The sequence below is a fragment of the Microcebus murinus genome, chromosome 15 (assembly GCF_040939455.1).
Source record: "Microcebus murinus isolate Inina chromosome 15, M.murinus_Inina_mat1.0, whole genome shotgun sequence".
In the NCBI taxonomy this organism is placed as follows: Eukaryota; Metazoa; Chordata; class Mammalia; order Primates; family Cheirogaleidae; genus Microcebus; species Microcebus murinus.
This window is the reverse complement of record NC_134118.1, coordinates 60,594,672-60,608,992: the sequence shown is the minus strand read 5'-3', so window position 1 is coordinate 60,608,992 and position 14,321 is coordinate 60,594,672.

Genomic DNA, 14,321 nt, shown 5'->3' with positions numbered 1-14,321 from the left:
ATGCAATTAAGATAGCTGAAATATGAACCCTACATGCATTTCTGTTTGTCATTGTGCATAATTATGAAAAAATAAAGGTAAATTATCTTCATTAATATTTTAAAAATGAAAAAGAAAATCTGATTGTTAATTCAACCCAGATTCTAATTTTATACCCAAGAATAATACATCAGAAGTTTCATAGTCATTTTTATTATTTATAAGAGTGCTAAACCATTTCTAATCATTTTATGTATTTTATATATTTTTAAAGAAAGCCATATATGTAACATATGCAAACACTATACACAGAGAATGTAAAAATTAATGAGTCACTGTTTACCCCAATCTACCCCAGCTCCCTCAATTCCTACCAACTTGCCAGTAGGAATTCTATAAACTAGAATAGCTTACTATAACTGTAATTGGTATGCAATTAGGCAAAAAGATTAATTTGAACACAACACTGACACCTTTACAATGTTAATTCTGTCTCTCTAGTGATATTAGTTTATTTATTTTTATTATTTTTATTTTTACATTTATTTATTTATTTTTCCCAAATTCTGTGGGTACAAATATTGTTAGGGTTATATATCTTGCCCCTGCCTTCCTCCCCACCCCGCTCTGCCAGAGCTTCAAGCGTGGCCAGTCTTCAAGTGGTGTGCCCTGCACCCACCATGAAAGTGCGTACCCTTCCCCTTCTCCCCCCTTCCACCTGTTCACCTCCCATTAACAAAATTTTTTTTTTTTAGACATTTTGGTCACAGTGTGGTTACAGTGTGTTTCTTTGCCTCTCCCTAAAAAGGGATATAAATTCCAAGAACCCAAAACCATTGCTTTATTAACTCTAGACACTTTGGGACTTGTGACCTAAGTGAAATTCATTTTGAGTTACAGAAAAAGACATACTTGTTATCAATAATTGTGACTGGCCTGAGAGTTGAACCAGCTTGCAAACTAACTGGTTTTTTGTTTTTTTTTGTTTTTTTTTTCTGTTCTAGTTTCATGACAACTGCTGGATGGCAGGAGCTCCTGGGTCAGAGACAAAGAACAGTTTACCATTCACAGCGATAGTTTCTACATTTAACTCTAGTCCCAGGAAGCCGTTCCACAGGGCATTGTGACACTTGCACCCACAGTAGATTACGTTACAGCAAAAACTGAGCTTTGGGAACCCCTGTTTTATACCATGGGCATTAAGCATTCCTGTACCTGGTTTAGGAAGGAGGAGATCTTTATATCTTTCAAGACTGTAAACAAACCTGCTCTTCACTCTGGAAAGAGATGTTACCCATGTCTTTCAAGGCTCTTCCCTATACTAACAACCTTAAAGAGCTTTTCCAGAAACAAAGTGCAGTTACTGTTTCACAAGATGCTCAGAAATGCATTTAAGTAAAATCTCCTAATGAACCATGATATATTAAAGCGTTTTGTTTGTGTTTTCCATGTGTGAAAAATAAACTGATTTTTTTTCTGTGTATAAATGAATTGTTTTCTATGTATAAATGAATTTTTGTCTTTTGGTCACTGATAAATACCTAGTCCTTTTGTGGTGCTTGACACATAGCAGATGCTCAAATAATATTGTTGAATAAATACATGAATTAAACAAGTTATTCATTTTTTCCTTAGTTCTACTTTTTTACTTTTAAGATTTATTTTTTGTGGTAAAAAAAAATTCCCTTTGAATTACCTGTAAATTGGGTGGGTTGGAGAAGCAGCTTTTTAGGAACCCTAAAATGCAAGGTATCTTTCATGACTTGATTATAAACACATAAACACATAAAAATAAACACATAACAAAAGGTGTATAATCAAGATCATCAAAGCTGGTATGGAGGTATCATAACATATCATTGTAACACCATAATATCATAGTCAGTAATTAATGAATAAAGTGATCTTTGTCAAACAACAAATTTTAACATCTCATTCCCTTACGGAAACTTTTAGAAGATTTTTACCTTTAGGGTAATTTTAAACATTCAGATCATGTGATTCATGATCTAACTAACCCTCAATGCCATTCTGGTAGTCTATGATATAACTTAACTGAACTATTTTCATTCCTTGACTATATATATGTGTTCTCTCCCTCCCCCATGCTTTGCTTCTCTCTTGTTTCTGCACCTCTATGCCTGTTTCACATCTTTACATGATTTATTCCTCAAAAAAAAAAAATTACATGCTAATTCTTCTAATTCTTCCTTGAATCTTCATCAAAATGAGCCAAGGGTCCTTATAATGAGCTTACAAATCAACTTCTGTTTTCTAATCACAGAACTTATACTATCATAATTATTGATCTGTTTCCACATATCCTTTCCGGAGTATATACCACTTGTTGCATCTTTAGCATTTACTCCAATGCTTAGAGTATCAGAGTGGTTGATATTTATGGAAGGAATAAATAATCTCATGAGTGCTTGATAATAGCAGTAATATATTACTAACAATTGAGAGCCCTTGGGTGATTACTTATTGTGACTCCTCTTATTCCAAGAAGTTTCACTTGGATTGGGCAATGGGGGTTCACAATTTTTTCTTCACTCAATAGACTGACACCTTAAAAGCAGCTATCATTTATTGAACATTATCTAAGTACAAAATTCCATGAAAGCTGTATACTGTGTAAGAAAGTTGCTCTCTTCAAAGGGTATTGATGCAGTGAGAATGAGCAGTAAATTGCTTTTCAAAAAAGGCCAATTAAAATAAAAATCTAAAAAATGATATATAGATACTTGATTTGAACTTAAAACATGATTGTAAAATTATTCTTTCATTTTTACTGTAAGGTCAAGTATTTTCTTCTGAGTCTCCTGAAAAGTATTTTTTGTTATTTTCTTGCATAAGTCATATCCAATGTATTATCCAAAATATTTCAGCTTTTTAAAAGAAGAATGAGAACTTATAAGCACTTATAGAAATTTGGTTGAATAAAAAATTCCTTTACCTTTTTTATGACACCCCCAAGGGATTCTTCAATTTGACTTACAGAAATTTAATCACAGATATGTTTGTTTCACCTGTATAGTCTTTACAAAGCACTTAATCTAGCCTTAAATACAACTATCTCTGTTCACACTAGTATCTCATCAATTTATATAATACTTAATTGTACAATTACAGCGATAAATTCACTGCATAACAGGTTTGGGAACATGCCCAACTTATGTTAACAATGCAGTGACATATACTCTTCTGTTCAATAATTTTGTCATCTCAATCTCAATAGGGAAAGGAGAGAGAAGAGAAAGCAAAGAGAAAGGGAAATACTAAATACTTTTAATATGCAAAATCAACTGTTGCATCATGATGATTATTAAAAGTTTTCTTCACTGATACAATTGTAAGGAGCTAATAGCGCCCAGTCAATTGCATTGTCTTATTCTGGAGTATAAGTGCTTTGCCCTTTAGAATTTATATTTACAGTTAACCCTTGACGATTCAGGTTTGAACTGTGCAGGTTCACTTATATGCAGATTGTCTTTTGCCTCTGTCACTCCTGAGACAGCAAGACCAACTCCTCTACTTCCTCCTGCTCCTCAGCCTACTTACTGTGAAGATGATGAGAATGAAGACCTTATGATGATTCCCTTCCACTTTAAATAGTAAATGCATATTCTCTTCTTCATGATTTTCTTAATGACGTTTATTTTTCTGGTTTACTTTATTGTAAGAATATAGTATATAATACATATAACATGCAAAATATGTGCTAATTGACTGTTATTATTAAGGCTTCTGGTCAAGAATAAGCTATTAGTAGTTAAGTTTTGAGGGATTCAAAATTATGCACAGATTTTCTATTGTGCAGGAGGTTGGCACCCCTAGCTCCCATGTTCAACTATATATATATAAATTAGGTTTTTTTAGTTATTATAATTTTCAAAATAATTAGTGGCTTACCATAATGTTTTCTCTAAGAATCTTCTGATACATGGTATCCCTTTATTCTATATTAAGTTTATTAAAGTTGTACCCACTTAAATTATATACATGTGTATGTGGAAGATAAACTATTTCATCACTGCAATGGTCAACACCTAATAGAGAAACATAATACATAATACTGGTTAAAATTTATAAATTATTATTATTTATTGTTGAGCTCTAGATATTTAACAATATTATTTCTAATCTATACAGCAAACCCGCAAGATGGATTTGAATACCTTATTTTATAGATGAGAAAGGTAAGAAACAATTTCATTAAGTAACTTAAGTGGATCACATAGGTAGCTGCTTCCAAATGCTGTTCGGAATCTAAATTCTATGCTCTGCATTTCCTGCTAAACAGCACCACCACCTCTTGAAAAGACTTTTAAGTGGAAATGTAGAGGAAAACAAATCAAATACCTCAGAAATTATCAAGGCACACACATTACATAAGATTAGATTGGGACAATCTAAACACATTATGGAGACTTCCACTTCTGCCCACAAAGAATTATCAGCTACAGCAATTACTTTCTGAGAATAAATGATGAGAAACTTGGAGAGGACAAGGTGCAAAGCAACAGTTTTCAGATGACAAACAGCATAGGACTGAAATACATGTAGAAAAAAGAAACACATGAGATAAGACTTATGGTTTTATTAGCGCCTAACTGAGCTGGGCCAAGGGAGATGCCTAACTCCAGCCCACTCTAGACGTCTTGTCCCCCGGAGTGAGAAGCATTGCGAAGTTCACCGCTCAGAGTCAGAGGCTCACTGAAAGTCTGAGACCTAATCATAGAACTGTGGAACACTTCAAGGCTTACTAAAAAGCTACTGTAATTGAGACAATGAAGTGTTGCTGTAATGATAAAATATAGAACAAAAGAATACAATAGAGAGTTCAGAAACAGACTCATATATGGTTAATTTATTTTTGAAGATGTTGCCAAGGTAGTTAATGAGAAATAATACTCTTTTCAACAAATGATGCAAGAACAATGGGATATTCATATGAAAAACAATTCATTTCAACCCTTATTTCACACCATTAAAAAATTAAATTTATATGGATTATAGATTAAATCTATGAGCTCAAGCTAAACAATTCCTAGAAGAAAACACTGTGACCTTGATTTGTCAAGCATTTCTTATATAGGACACAAAAGAACAAATCATAAAAGGAAATTGATAAATTGGATTTCATGAATATTGAAAACGTTTGCTCCTCAATAATTACTTTTAAGGAAAGAAAAGGCCAGTCACCACTTGGTCAAAGAAACTGCCGCATAACAAATATCTGATAAAGGATTGTATCCAGAAATATAAAACGACTTGTTCACAAAATAACTCAATCCTAAAATGGGGAAAAGATTTTAATAGACACTTCACCAAGGAATATGTATAGATGACAACTGAGGGCAGGAAATGACACACATTTTCATCAGTCATTAGTGAAATGCACGTTAAAATTACTGAGAGTCACCACCACACATCTACCAGAAAGGTTAATCTTTAAAGACTGAGACGATTTCAAGTATTCATTGGGAAGTAGTGGAGCTCCAACTCTCAGACATTGCTAGTGAGAATCGCCCAGTGAGTGGGAAATAGCATACATCTTAGTTTACAAAAAGAGAAATGTTACAGATCTGTACAGATACACTAGTGTCCTTTATGACTTTATATTCCAGAGTGCCAATTGATAAAAGAGTTCTTCAGTTCTGCCTGGAAAATCTTCATCTGTAAGTTAACTTGTAACTCCAGTATATGACATCTTTCGGAAAACCCCTATGTTAACTGTTTTAAATTTGGTCTAAAAGTACTCATTTTTATTTCTTCTTTTATAAGAATATAAACTTAAAAAAAAAAAAAAGAATATAAACTTTATCCTTCATTTAGAATGGCTCTACTGGCACTCTGTCATGTAAAATTTTATATGGAATTATCTATTCTAAGAACAGCTATCTGAGAAATGTGTAATTTCTTTTTGCTTTAGCTTTTTAAGTTATGTTTATTCTACTGTGATGTAAAGTTATATTTCATATGTGATCATGAGATTATAGTTAATTATATTATCAAAAGTACAGATAAATCTTAATTAAATAATATTTCTATATTAAAACTAGGCAAACATTGAAAGTTTTATCTTTTTAAATTTCCAGTCATGTATTTCAATATCTTCTGGATTCTCTGCATTTTTTTTTCTTTTTTTTTTCTCCCTTGCATTCCCTTCCCTTCCCTTCCTTCCCCTCTCCTTGCCTCTCTTCCCCTCCCTTGCCCTTCCCTTCTCATTTCCTTTCTTGCGTTATTTCTAACCTGTGCCTCAGCTCTTCCTAAGTGGATAAAACCCCAAAACTGTAAGCAGAGAATGGTTCTTGCCTCCCAGGAAGCTTAAACTAAAGAGTTAAAAGTCACACATTGTCAAACAAGCTTCCACAACACGTTATTCTGTGATGAGAGCAGACTCAATATTATCCTGTAAATATTGCTGGTTCAAAGAACAACCAAAGACTCTACAAAATTTAATGTATTGTAAAAGATGCAAAATAGTCATGTTTCATGCCCTTTTTATTTTATCAGCAGTCTTTCATAGTCACATGATAAGGACTTTGAGAGTAATCTACACGAAATGATAGCACCCTGCTCTTGCTGTTCCTAGGAAGGCACAGCCAAGGATTATTTTTTTTTTCATTGCTCATTTTTGCCAAGACTGCCTATAAACTGACACCTTCACTGCCTACAAAGTAGAGGGAGCTAAAAAGGTAGGAAACCCTTTGCGCTGATATGGCCTTATATTCACAACTTAAAGGATAATTCCCCACTTACCAGTTAAACAAGCCTAGAGTTAAATAAACTCTGGATTAGATTTTACAAGATGGGTAATTAAGAATAGATTGCAGGAGCCTCTATATATCAGCATTCAAGCAGGGACACACAATCATTCTTTCAATCAATTTTCTCAGAAAAGGGCACATTATGTGTTTCTTTTTTGTTAATTTTATAAGGAAAGAAACTCCATGTTACAAAAAAGAAACAGTCTTCATCATGTTTTGACTTTGTAAATTTCTAAATAAATGGGTATGATTTCTCACTAAGTTTCTCATTTTCAACCAAGGCAGAGCTATACGTATAGATATCCTTTTTATCTACAGAGTACAGAAACCATCAATGACAGCTCTGAGCCCAACAAAAGTCACAAGACAACCAATACAAGGACTCACAGGATGACAAAAGAGACCAAGCTAAAACAAGAGCAAGAGTTTTACTCAACTCTAAATAATCCAGGGAGAAACCATAAGAATGATGATTCTTTATATATCTGAACACATGTATTTTGCCTCCCTTCCAATCCTTATAAAAAGTGAACACCAAAACCTATTGAGGAATTTAAAGTAGACACAGATGCTTCAAAATTAATACAGAAAAAGCTAAAATTATAAAATGAGTAAAATTTGATAGAGAATTATATTCACATGAGGAATCAGAATTATTTTCTTTTTCTACATGTTTTTTATCAAGAGAAAGAAGGGATGTAAAGAATGTAAACATTGAAATAAACATTTTCTATTTTAGATGACAGCTTCCTGTAACTTCTTAGAATTAGAAGTCAGTGACATTAGAATTAGTGAAAATTAGAAGGAAAAAAGGAAGAAAGGAAATAATGGCATCTTTTACTTACTCTTGATATAAGTAACAGGAAGGAGATTTTCAACAGGGAAGGTAAATTTGGACTTAAGCCGATGCTCACTGCTGCAATTACCTGCTGTGTCTATTTTTGATTCTGCCCGCCTGTGATACTTGATATCATAATGAACTGTTGATTGTGTTTACGAACATTTGCAAGGTGCTCATTTGCTGCCTTTTTTTCAGTTGGAAATGCTGTTTGTGTACTGAAAATGGCTTGACCAGCTGAAAATAATTCCATATCATTTCAATTTAATAGAGATACATTTTACCTAAATTCAATTTTATGCAAGTTTGTTGCAACTTGCAAAACCACATCCTGGAGAAAGAAAGAAAAAAAAGCTGTAGTATGTGTATCATTCCCTTCAAGCACTCCTATGCTTATACATTTGTTAGCAGAAACAATTCTATGATTTGGGAATGGCAGCAACATTTTGGAAGAAAAAGAACTTTTATCTCCCCAAATCACCAGAAATTGTTTATTCTAAAAGCTATGAGAAGTTTTTCAAACAATATGTCAAATTTCAACTATCTTTTTAATACAAATATACAGAAAAATGAAAAGTGAATTTTTACTCAAAAATTTTTTGGCATGTTCTTTCTTAAGAAAATCCACAATTGAATAGAATAGATACACTCCCATAATTAACTATTAAGAAACTATCAGTAAGCAATTAATACCCTAAATGGACCTCTTAATCAAAAGAAACTATTAGGAAGCAATTATTACCCTAGATGGATCTCTCAATCAACATTTATTGAGCAACATTAGGCCATGCAGATTGGAGAAATATTAAGAATTGTGTAAAATTTATACATGATGAAGAGCAATAGTATTAGCAATGATTCATTGTTGGCTAGACACCTAGCCATAAAAACATCATATCAGTAATTTTATTTTTTCCCCAGATTTTGAGGAGAATCTATTATATTATTTGTGCAGTTTAAGGAAACAAGATCAGGAAGATTAAAGAATTTGGCAAAAGTCACAAAGGGAATAAATGGAAAAAATAGGATTTGAACAATGGTTTATTCAATAGTAAAACCTATAGATTTTCTTATCTGTTGTATTTCCTTTTTTCTCTAAGATACAGCAAATAGACAGTTTCAAATTTGGCAGCTCAAAATGGACAGTTCCACCAAGAAGAAAGTTCCAGAATGTTTTCTATTTCACCCCCTTGATGTGTTGATACAAATGCTAATGAACCTGCAAGGGGTTTCTCCTTGTTGCTCTCTGCCCTGAAAACCAATTACTGAGACAATGAGGATTGTCTGGGAAGAAAGGAGATTTATTGCAGAGGATGCATCAACCAGGAGGTAGGAGGAAGAGATCGCCTCAAATCAGCCTCCCAGTCAACCTGATCAGGAGTTTTCTGGAGGCAAAAAGAGTAATGCATGAGGGGAGTGAGCATCATTACATGTTTGGGGTGGAGTACAGGGCACACAAGTGCAGTGAGAAATCATGCTCGTATATACATCATGTGATCAATGGCAGATAAGTCCCTCTCGGGGTGGGAATTTTAGTAGTATGATGAGGGAGGGGTTGATATGGGTTGTTCTTTCCGTCTTGTGCGCAGGCAGGATGCAGGGAGTGGGCTGTTCAGTGGGTCCTTGGGCACAGTCTGTGGTGGGCTGTCGCTTACCTTGTTCTCTCTGGACAAACAGGTGGTGTAAGGCTTTGTAGTTATCTCACGGCTGCAAGAAGGTACCACCTTTTCTGGGAAAAATAACCTCAAGAAGGGATGCATCAGTATAATGAAAAGTTACAGAGTTCTCGTCAGCAAATCTTACTAGCGTGGGAACTTGAAAAATAAGAGAACTATAAAAAGGCATTTTTGCTTATGGAGCCAGTTACACTAATAGCCAGAAGCCTCGTGTTCTAGATTCAGCTTATTTGCCAACAACTTCGAGACGAGGAAGGGTAACTTCACCTTTGGGCTTTAGTTGCCTTGGCTTTAAAAGGAAAAATTGCAATAAATTCTTCTAGAATCTTTCATTTTCTGAAAGCGTATAAATCAACTGAAAGATATACAAAAAGTAACAATATTATGAAGAAAATTTTATTATTGCTAAGTTAGATGCATTTTCTCCCATCATTTATAATAGCAATATAAGAGTCAATATTAGCGATTATCACTTATTTTGCACATACGCATTTCTTTTAGACATTTAAATTGCTCTATATTTTTGATATTATGAATAACACTATGAGGATGTTTCCTTATATGTACGTCCTTGTAAGATTACTTCCTTAGGTTATTTATATTCCTACAAGTGAATTGTTAAAGGGCATATTCATTTAAAATATTTATACAAAATGCTTTCTTATAGAATGGTTTATGAATACATATTTTCCCCAAACCATGGCAACACTGAATATTATGAACCTTTTTAATAATTTACTAGTATGACCATTTTTCCCATCTTTGTTTCATTTTCCTTGCCCCTTTTATCGATTTCCTGATTGTTTTCAGCTGATTTCAATTCTTTACTGATATGTAAGATTTAAGATATGTTATATGTATTGCACAGATATTAAATACATAGGCCAACGACTGTATTTTAGTTATTTATATCTATGTTAAAAAAAAAATCACTCCAAGACTTAGGGCTTATAATAACCAGCAGTAAACCTCCCGGTTTCTGTAGGACAGGAATTCAGAGCCACTCAGCTGGGTGGTTCTGGTTCAGGGTCTCTCATGTGTGACAGTCAGAATGTTGGCATAGACGGTCATCTCAAGGCTTGCCTGTGGCTGGAGCCTCCACTTCTGAAAGTCACGTGGCTGTGAAATGGAGAGCTAAGTTCCTTGCTGTTACCTTGCCGTGTGAACCTCTCCACCAGGCTGTTTCGGTGTCCTCACTAGATGGCACCTGGCTGCCCCCAGAGTGAGCAATTATGACTTTGTCCCCATAGTAACCCACTATCACTTCCACATTATTTGTTAGACTCAAGCCACTAGGTCTAATCAACATTCAAGTGGATGGGATTAGGTTCTAACTCTTCCAGGAGGAAGTGTCAGAGAATTTGTGGACATACGTTCAAACCATAACAATAACTTCTTCATATATATGCACTGGTGAAACCTAGCAGTGATTTTTTTTTCTTTTTTTTTTTTTTCTCTTTTAGCATATTATGTGGGTACAAGTATTTAGGTTACATATTTTGCCCATCCCCCTCTCCCCCTCGAGTAAGAGCTTCAAGAGTGTCCATCCCCCAAACGTTGCACATCTGATAAAGGGCTGATAACTAGAATCTATTTAGAACTCAGGAAAATCAGCAAGATAAAATCAAACAACCCTATCAAAAAATGGACAAAGGACATGAACAGAAACTTCTCAAAAGAAGACAGAATAATGGCCAACAAACTTATGAAGAAATGTTCAACATCTCTAATCATGAGGGAAATACAAATCAAAACCACAATGAGAAATCACTTAACTCCAGTGAGAATGGCCTTTATCAAAAAGTCCCCAAACAACAAATGCTGGTGTAGATGCAGAGAAGGAGGAACACTCCTATACTGCTGGTGGGACTACAAACTAGTTCAACCTCTGTGGAAAGCAATATGGAGACACCTCAAATCGATACAAGTAGATCTACCATTTGATCCAGGAATTCCACTACTGGGCATCTACCCAAAAGATCAAAAGTCACTTTATGAAAAAGACACATGCACTCGATTGTTTATAGCAGCACAATTCACAATTGCAAAGCTGTGGAAACAATCCATCAATTCGTGAGTGGATTAATAAAATGTGGTATATGTATACCATGGAATACTACTCAGCTTTAAGAAACAATGGTGATACAGCACCTCTTGTATATTCCTGGATACAGCTGGAACCCATTCTACTAAGTGAAGTATCTCAAGAATAGAAAAACAAGCCCCACATGTACTCAGCAGCAAATTGGTATTAACGGATTAACACCTAAGTGGACATATAGGAGTAACATTTATGTAGCAGTGATGTTAATAAAGCGTCACCTGCTTTCTTTTGGTTAGTGTCTCGATAGATAATCAGAACATATCTTCTTTCCATAATTGACTTTCAACCTATCTGTGTTCATGTATTAAATGGTGTATAGTTGGGCTTTATTTTGTATACTATCTTACAGCTTTTGTCTTTAAACTAGAATGTTTTGACTCCTTATAATTCCCATCCCTTTGCTGATAGGGTTGGGCTTATATAGAGAATGTTTTCATTTATTTTCTATTTGCACTATCTAATTGCTACTTACTTCTGCTGTTATTGTTTTCTTTTGAATTAATCAACTTCTCCATATTCCATTTTATGTCCTGTATTAGTTTTTAGTAATTTTTTCACATTATAATTTTGGCAGTAGCTCTTTAAAACATGCATTCTTGACTTCTTATAGTTTACCCTAAATTAGTACTTTTACTAATTTGTCAAGCCATATATGAACTTTGCAACATTTTAATTCCACTAACAGTCAATATTCTTTTAAAGTTACCGACACAGTTATCCTTTTTCTTGCTCTTCATTCATTTCTAGAGTTCTGTCCCTCCACTTAGAATCATTTGCTATCAACATGACATTGCTCCTGTAGTATTTTTTGGTAATTCAGATCTGAGGGTAAACTTTTAATCTTCTCAATTTGTAATTTCTCAAAATTGCCATCATTTGGCCTTAATTTTGTTGGATATTTCAATAAGATATAGAATTCCAGTTTGACATATTTTTTTTTCCTGCACATTAGAGATACTATTTCCTTGCTTTCTGGCTTCTATAATTTGTTGAAAGCCAGCTTTCCATTTTATCGTGTACCTTTAAAGATGATGTGCCTCTTTCCTATGAATGTCTTTAAGATTTTTCTCTTCATCTTTGAATTAAAGCAGTTTGACTACAATGTGCCTATGTGGGGTTTATTTGTATTTATCTTGCTTGGGAATTGCTGAGCTTTAAAAATGCATGTATTTCATCAGTTTTAAGACTTTTGTCTCTACAAATATAGCTGCTCTTCCATTCTCTTTGTTCTTCACCCTTAGAGCTTGCATTGCACATAAATCAAACATTTTGACTGCATGTTCTATATGTCTCTTATGCTTTGTTTGTTCTTTTCATTCTTTTTTCTCCTTTTCTGTATTCAGTTTGGATATTTTCCATTGACTTACTTTAGAGTTTATTAATATTGCCTTCTGTTATGTTCAGTCTACTGTTAAAACCAACTGATGGATTTTTAATATCAATTAATTAATTTATTGAATTAATTTAATATCAGTTATTGCATTTTTTTGGTTTTAGCATATACCAGATTTATAGCAATATATTTTTACAGTGATTTTTTTCACTAGCCTTTCTAAACCTTATTACCTTATAAATTATTTATAAATTCCTTTGGATTTTCTACACAATCATATAATATTCAAAAAAGTTTGTTTCTTCCTGTCCAGTCTTTTACATTTTATCTATTTTCTCAAACATTCAAATTTATCAGTTAAAATTGGCGATGTCAGTTGATTGAAATGATGTAATATGTAATTACTTCTCTTTTTTCCTTTCTAATAGTAATTATTTGTGCTTGTAGAAAACATTTTTGTATCTATTGGTCTTTTCATAGAGCTGGTTTGTATGCCTAGATTAACTGGTTTCTGCTATATTTTTTCCATCCTTTTCTCTTTTTTCCACATTTCTTCAATTGGATACTTAATTAATTATCAGCATCTCTTCTTTTATGCTATGAATTTTCCTTTGTGTATTGTTTTAGCTTCATCCTATGGGTGTTTATGGTTAGTATTACAAAGTCAGTTAGACATATTACTTAGATCTAAATCCCTTCTGATTTTTATTATGATTTTTAAAATTTATGAATTACTTAGATGTGTGTTATAGTTTTTGTTATAAAATTTAATCCACTTTCACTGGTTGTTAGAAGTAGAAATCAATTGATATATAGCAAATTTTTTTATAGAATTTCTTTTGTCAACTTTTTAAAATGATTCATTAATGATGACCAAGAATTGCTGGATGTCATGTCCACTTGATCAAGCTAGTTAATTATGTTGTTTAAATATTCTATATACTCTCTCCTCTCTCTCTCTCTCTCTCTCTCTCTCTTGCTCAACAAATGAAATACTAAAAAACTTTATACCTTCACTGCAGAAAATGTGAGAAATATGGAAAATACAATCAGTAAAACATAAAACATCAAGTGAACTTTTAATTTTACTTTTCTAATTAATTGAACCTCTTCTGAAATATGTACAGATTTAAGATAAGATAGAAACAGAGATGGAGATTGTAGTGGAAAAGGAATATTTTTTCCCCATTTTAGGTTGATGGCTGAGGCCCCTATAACAAAAGACAGATTAATAAGAGAAAAGCATATACATTTATTTGATATAAGTTGTGTGTGTCATGGGAGCCTTCAGAAATGAAGTCCCAAATATGCAGAAGAAACTGTATGTATATTTTTATGCTTAGGTTTGATGAAGAATGGGCAGTGTTGGAGAAACATGATGGAAGGACAAAAGGGTATGATCCAATGGACATAAACTGGGAGGGACTTACAAGGCCTGTTTGTTCAGATTCTAGTGGGGGCGCCACTTAAGGGGTTTTTGAACTGCTTCAGGGGAGAAGTACTGGAGAAGGTCAGAATCACCTTCCTATTGCTGCTGTTTTCGCAAATGCCAACACGCCATATTTTGGGGTAATGCGTCTGAGTAGAGAAGCAATACAGTCCAGGATCTCCTCCTTGC